Here is a 7,940-nt window from a genome sequence, read left to right on the forward strand (position 1 = left end):
AATGACTCAACACATCAAAGGCCTATCCTACAATTAAAAAGGATTAATTGACCCTCTGAGAGTTGTAAGCATTAAAAAACGGATTCTTGACTCTAAAGGACTTCATCTGCTTGCAGGAGGTTATAGTTAAAGGCTTTGTTTTGGAAACTAACCTGTAGAGAGTCACTAAGGAGCACAAATGGTCTGTTACTAACCATTCTACATGTAAACGAGATGTTGTGTTTGGAATAAATCTCAAACATGAGCATGCTATCATTGATGTCATACGTAGCCAAAAGGGGCAATGGATTGTTGTGACACTAAAGGAGCCTTTCATTTACATTGTTGTCAGTCCGTATGCTTCTAATTCCTTATTTGAAAGGAGCCACACATGGACAAAGCTTAATGCCTTAAGCTCCCTACTGCTTATTGTTGGTGATTTTAGCATGGTTACTTCTCTTAACGATCGTTAGAATGCTTTAGGTTAGACTATACAAGGCAACGAAAAGCATTGTTGGGAAGAATTAAATGACAGACACACTTTGGTGGATTCATCAGGGAACACTGGTTTTCACTTGAGGTAATAATCAATAGGGTACCTACTTCAAAGTTGCTAGGCCGGAGAAAATGTACTTTTCTGATCTGCTGCAAAAGCACTGGATGGTCAATTGTAAGGTTGATTCCTCTATATGTATCTTTGATCACAAACCCCTATTGTTTGAACTTCATAAAGGTGAGAATTCTTTCAAAGCTGGCTGGCCACCCTTGGATAGTCCTTTATTTAAAGTGGCTTCCGTAAAGGCAAAGGTCCTGGAAATTTTTTAAAGTTCCTTTAGACTGAAGCAAATGGTTTTCATCCTTGGATGGTGCTGTAAAGGAAACATAAAAGGATTTAATTGTTTTTAAAAAGAAAGTTAAGATCAAACAGAAGAATGATGACAAGCAAGCAGATCTCTCTGTTTGAATCAATATCTAAGTCAGAAAAGTCATCCCTTGAGCTCAAAAATATGAAGGGTTGTGAGAACCCAGGGACTGCCTTGAGAGATTCTCCGCCTTGCCACCCATCATATAGGCCCCATGGTCATCTTCTATAGAATCCCCTTATCCCATACCTAGCAGTCGGCCCCTTGGCCTAAGTTCATGACCCACCTGCCCTTGTCCTTACACTACTCCCCCTTTGGACAAGTGTTTTTGTCCTCGAAAACAAAAGTGGGAAACTGCTTCTTAAGAACACTAATGTTTTCCCAAGTGGAACCTTCTTCAGGTTGATCTTCCACTTGACTAAAGCTTATCGACGTACATGATGATGCGTACATAAATCATGATAATCTAAGATTTGCTTAAGTTCATGCAGTTGGGTAGGAGGTTCAAGGAAATCAACCAAAATGTGTTGGTCATTGACATTGTCATCCCCATGCAAGCGTTTAGGTAAATAGCTTACACGAAATACCAAATGAATATGAGAGTGTGCAGGTAGCGAGAGTTTGTAGGCTTGGTCACCAACTCGCTTGAGTATCTTGAAAGGCCCACAATATCTCAGAGATAATTTAGGTGTTGCCCCAGTCTTCTGACTTTCTAAATGCTCTGGCACACGCAAAAATAACTTTTCCATTTTTGTGAAAATAACTTACCGATGTTTCTCATCAGCGTACTTCTCATACCAATCCTGTGCTTGCCAAACATTTTGACGAGCCAGTTTCAGCATATCCATATGGTCTTCAATAAAATCCTTCACCTGTTGGATCTTTTCAGTTGCTAACCCCACCATAATTGGTGACCTAGGTTGAAAACTGGACATTAGCATGAAAGGACTAAATTCAGTCATTACATGCTTAGCACTGATGTAAGCAAACTCAAGAATAGATAGATAATCTTCCCAGTCTGATTGCTTCTTGCTAACGTATGCTCATAGCATATCCTCTAGTACTTGATTGACACTTTCAGTCTGACCATCCGTTTCAGGATGATCTGTTGTACTTAGGTTGAGTTGTGTACCCAATCGTTTAAACACAACCCTCCAAAAATGATTGTTTAACTTGGGATCACGATCACTCACAATGTTACTTGGCAATCCATACACCCTGTACAAATTGTCCATAAATAACTTAGCTAACTCTGGAGTCTTAATTGTTGACTTGGTTGGAATAAACTTGCATAGTTTAGTGGACCAGTCTACGACCATCCATACCAAGTCATGACCTCTTATGGTGGTTGGTAAACCCACAATGAAATCCATAGAGATACTTTCCTATTTACCATTAGGGATCTCTAATGGATGCAAGAGACCAACAACAAGAGGACTTGTTCTTTCAAGGGACCTTCCATGGAGACACATAAAAGAATGTATGGGCCGCCTGCGCTTTGAATACATTGTTGCTGGAAAAACTTTTTCTAAGTTAATGCAAAGCTTTGACAATAAACCTTTCTATCTAGTGCTCGGATGCATCCATGCGAATTCTACTTAGACTAAGCTGCAGACATGTCCATGTAATAATTTTCATAGAGACCCGCATTCATCTAGAGAGTTTCAAAGGCGATGGAAGCGATGTCAATTGGGCTGTAAAGGCAACTAAAATCCTTATTTGCTGATACACAACCACAAAAGGTAAGAACGTCATCAAAACAGGACGATCTCCGCTAAATTGTAGGTGAAAATGCAACTTCAAACATGCAGACATGCAGGGAAATGGTGAAAATAAAGAGGAAGAACTTGTTAGTTGTTGATACAAGATACGTTTCAATCTCCTCTGTTATTGAATATTTTGTAGCTATTCCTACTTCTTTGTGTTGGCAACATCTGAATTAGTTGGGGGAAAGTGGAAAGGGACTCTAAAAGAGACTTTGCATGAGACGGAAACACTTGGTTGAGAAACCCGTAATGCAACCAGCAAAAAGTGGTATGGCTTATATCGATAAGAGATTTACACTTGCTAGATTTTCATCTCCCCTCTTGAATGCTCTACATTACCCAATGGCCAAGGTTATGTAGTAGTCGCAATCGATGATTCAAAGACTAATTGTGTAATGTTGCTCAAAGTTCGAGTCAATCATCAACCTGTGGTTATGGTTATATATATATAGATGCAAGTTTTTTAGCGTAGGTCTTGGTGTAAGTTTGCAAGTGGTGCTACAACCTACAAAGCACAATGATGCTTCAATTTTTTATAATAGTTACGTCCCTAAGTGTTTGCACTTAAAAATGGTCTTATAAATGCTTTGTAAGAATCAATGCAATTGTGGTATGAGCTTTCCTTGCACAGCATATTGGAAGTGGGGTGGAGGAGCATGAGTATTTCCCAAAATCAGGAATTTCTCTAAATGTAAACATGTAAGCAAAAAAAATTGCATAACGTAATACCAAATCTAGATGTGGTAGACAAACCCATCACTACCAAATGCCAAAGTAATAGTGGACCTTTTCAATGACAATTGATCAACTTCATCAAGTTTATACGCCAAAGAAGAAACTACATACTACATTGACCCAAAAGATAAAAAATTACCATAATAGCTGGTCTACAAAAGTGGGTAAAGAGATGGAAGCCAAACATATTGTTGAAGGGCACCGAGAGGAGGTAGTGCAAGAAAAATCTCATGCAATCCAAAGCATCAAATAAGAACAGTTTAGGAGTCCCACTATTAGCATGGCTTCCACTCCAAATCTTATGGATTTTTAGAAAATTAGAAAATAAAATGTTTAGTGAAATGTTGAACTGCATTTTGAACAAAAGAACACAACATCAAATATTAGATTATTATGAGAAAAATGCAATACATACCTAAGCTTCAAATTTCTCAACAACAAGTTTACTTTGACACATAGAATTCATCATGTTTGAATGAGAGAATGCACCTTTCATGATGGCATCCACTTGTGGAAATTGGGGAGTCATGGTGAAAGTAGCTCATGGAGTCATCAATGAATTTGATGGCAAATTTAACGTCATAACAACCCTTTATGGAAAAGATGATGCAAGTATTCCTTCACACTATGGGATAACATGAGCACATATAAGATGCATCACCTATAGTACGAAGTGATGCTCAAAGCTTGCAACCTCTATAGAAAGAGCATCCCAAGTGACTCTCACAACTCTGTGGTTGTCTACTCAACACCATGGTAACATCAATCTAACTAAATAAAAAAGGTGCTACACTCTTGAAACAAACATAATTTTGTTGAACATAGAAAACACTAGTTGAAGCACCTTTCAAAAAGGTAGAAATAAGACGCTGATGTATAGAAGGAGACAATAAATCACCAAAGGGCATTTTAGGCTCATAACTCTCCTACATCAAAACTGCAAAAACGCTTGTAAATAACACAACAAATTGTTATAAGTACTGTTGGAGTTTTTTTTTAGCGCCGGGGAGCACTGATACATGATCGTTTTGCACTTCAAACGTTTGCCACTGTTTGCTATTTTATCTGCTGCATGATGACGATCTTACTTGATCTGCCTTGAGGAGCTATTTTTGACAAGCAATGAAGACGACGAACTTGTTATCATCATGCTTAACGAGAAGAAACCTTGGAGACATTCGTTCAACTTGATGACATCAAGGCGATTGTGCCTTCTATGTTTCACTGTGGTGCAGAAGGCCGATGAAAGGTGCAAAAAGTTTTAAAATTCTTCCCTAGCTCCCATGCATTGTGGGTATGCCTATGTACGAAGATGCAATGAGGAAGCTGAGGCCCATATCGTGTGTGAACAGGAGTTTGAAGAGAGACCTTTGTTAAATGAAAAATATAATTGTATTAATATTTTTTTTAATGAGCTCTGGAAGGGGTGGCAAGCAAGCTCTGAAACGGCGTGAATCAGAGAGGCAGAAGAGGTGTCGCCGAGGGATGTGGCCTGGGCATGGGAGGAGGGTTCTGTTGGGAGAAACAGGGGGAAGTGGAGGAGGATAATGGAGAGTGAGAGAGATGCACTGTTGGGGAGAGAAAGTGGGGCGGTAGACAGGGAAAGTAGAGAGTGAGTGTGTATCATGGCTATAAACGCCGAAAGTGAGCATGCAGAGAGGAGTAGTCAATGAGGGGGGAACCACCGTTTGTAGATGATGCAACCTGAGAGGATGAGGGGGATGCCTTGGTGTCTGTGCACCCAGGTGTAATAGGGGGAGATAGAGAGAGATGGTGCTTGGCGGTTAGGAGAGAGAGAGAGAGAGAGCGGAAGAGAGAGAGAGAGAGAGAGAGAGAGAGAGAGAGAGAGAGAGAGAGAGAGAGAGAGAGAGAGAGAGAGAGAGAGAGAGAGAGAGAGAGACCAACTTGCTCATTGATTCACATGATTGATTCATCCTTCGTTTACAACAAGACTCCACATTTATAACTTTCTCATGTCTCTTGGCACTTCCCTCAAGGTGACTCTTCATTCCTCCCATAGACCTTAGTCTAAATCCTAGGGACTAATGCACTGTATATATTAGGGTTTAACACCTGGCACAGTCTGGTGGTGAAAAGTTTTTTCAAAGACAAAAACTTTTGACTCGATAGCCACAAATCCCTTGTTCCAAAAACTCAGTGCTCATAGAATACCATGATGCAAAGTGCAATGCCTGGAGTCTACTCCAAGGTACACATATACACCACAATATTCCATGAAACAACGCCCTTTTCCCCCCCAAGCATTTAGAAAATGCAAAGCACAGTGCCTGGAACTTAATCCAAGATGCACAAATACATTTCCTAAAGTTATTCATTGCATTACAATCACCAAACCGGATATAGTGTGCCTTCTCACCAAAAGGTGAAAACAAGTGCACCATTTATTGGCAACATGCCATGGCTGGGAACCCATCAATTAGAGATACATCCATTTGAACTCATACAAGAGAAACCTTTGAAATCAAAAAATTATAAGCATATTGCTACTCCATTGACATACAGTAGACACCATCTTCCATGAGAACACTCTGCAATTTTCAACATTGTTAGCAAACAAATAGCTAACAAACTCCATCTTGGCCTTTTCTACATAAAGAGCATTTTTAAACACCTTGTCATCTTTGGATTCAAAAATTGAGTACATGTAGAGAACATGATATCTTCCAAAATCTTCTATAAGAAATAGCCATAAGATATTAACATCATTGTAAACATAGATATATACAAATGTCCATTTATTCCACCATGTGGCATGGATAAGGAAAGTTGCCCCATCATGCTTCAAGTTAGGAGTAGTTGTGTGGATAGATAAACACATTCCATCACACACTTTCGATCAAGAAAACTTCCATCAGCATGAGTAAATGTATAACCTGCATCAAGCAAAAACAACTCCATTTCTTTTAGGCATTGGTTAACCGAAAAATCTTCATGCATTAGCATTTTCATACAAATAACAAACCAAATATGACTTCTTCAAGAGAAATTAGGAGAATGATCCACAAAAATACTCCATCATCATAAAGATATGAGCAAAAACATCTTCATCCTTCAAGCGTCATTGCATGGCTAGGTATGAATACCCCTTCATGCTTTACATAGGCACCAATAAATACACATATCCCATCACACAACATCGCCTCAAGCAAGCATTCATTTAGCATAGCATTAGTTTGTGAAATAGGTTGCTTCACACACATCACAATTTGTTTCTCATGTTTGGACATTTCATTAAGAAGAACTTCATTTTGGTTAGTTGACATTTCAACATCATGAGCAACACAAAAATCGTATCCTAGTGCAAGAGAATTCACAAAAGCATCGATGACATCATCTTCTTCATCATCAAGAAGTGAGGGAACTTTATTTTCATCATGATTATTCTTCAATGCTTCATCACAAAGCTCATCAAATGATTCATTTACTTTAGAGTTGCAAACAATAATCTCCCGATTCATCTCATGATAATCAACAAACAAATCTATGTCATCATCATCATCATTTAATACATCAAAACTATGCAACTCTCCATCAAAAATCGATGGAATTCGACCCACAATGCTTTGGTTGATGGTGCAAGATGTGAGTACGGGGCTACTCAGGGACTCTCCTTGGCTCTCTTGGCTCATAGGGTCCTCTTTGTTCACTCCATCTCCATCCCATTTCTACCATTCCCATGTTCATTACGGTCGTCATCATCAATTGAAGAATCATCTACTCCCTCCTTGGCTATGGTATGCCATGCTCTCAACAAATTTTTAAGAAACCTTTGTTGATGAAGAAACTCATGCAAATTTTGAGTGTTTTGGTGCAACTCTTTATTGAGATTCAAATGCAGATACACATTGTGTGTGCTCCCTCCATGCTTGTGAAACCATACATATGCTTTCTCTATTGCACCAATAAAATCGGTCACCCATGCCTTGGGTTTATGAAAATTGTTGTGTACAATGTCATACTTAAAGATGTAAAACTTCTCCAATAATGTTAATGAACAATGCCGAGCTTTATGATCATCATGATTGCATTGTGCCGACGGTTTATTGTAGCACTTTTCCCATTTGTGGTTACTTTCCCCACAAAAAATACAATGTTCCTTACATTTCTTTCCCATGGTGTCGTTTTATGTCTACAACGTACTTAAAGTATGTAATACGCATGTTAAAATTGCCTAAAACGAGGCTTTGCAGCAAAAATTTTCTCGGGCGTAAGTTTTATAGCATGCTTCTCTGACCACGTACATGCACATAGAGTTTATTTTTATTTTTCATTTCATGAGCTCCCTGACAAGAACGTGGGGATTGCCTCTTATCTAGTTGAAAATTTAACGAATTCCCAAACTAGAAGGATATACTGTGTGATTGATGGTGGATGACACAAACGACATTGGGGATGAAATAATCGATCGATTTACTGCTCACAGAGAATACTGCCATTGAATGCTATTAGATGTGTGTTAATAAAAATAACATAGCTACCGTGGCGGTTGCACATTCAAAAGCAAGTGCCTCTTCATGGTTGCATGCCACGTGCCCAGGACTGGATCTGATGCAATTCGAGATTCATGCAACGCAAT

The sequence above is a fragment of the Adiantum capillus-veneris genome, chromosome 9 (genome assembly GCF_014529385.1).
Source record: "Adiantum capillus-veneris isolate H3 chromosome 9, ASM1452938v2, whole genome shotgun sequence".
Taxonomy (NCBI): Eukaryota; Viridiplantae; Streptophyta; class Polypodiopsida; order Polypodiales; family Pteridaceae; genus Adiantum; species Adiantum capillus-veneris.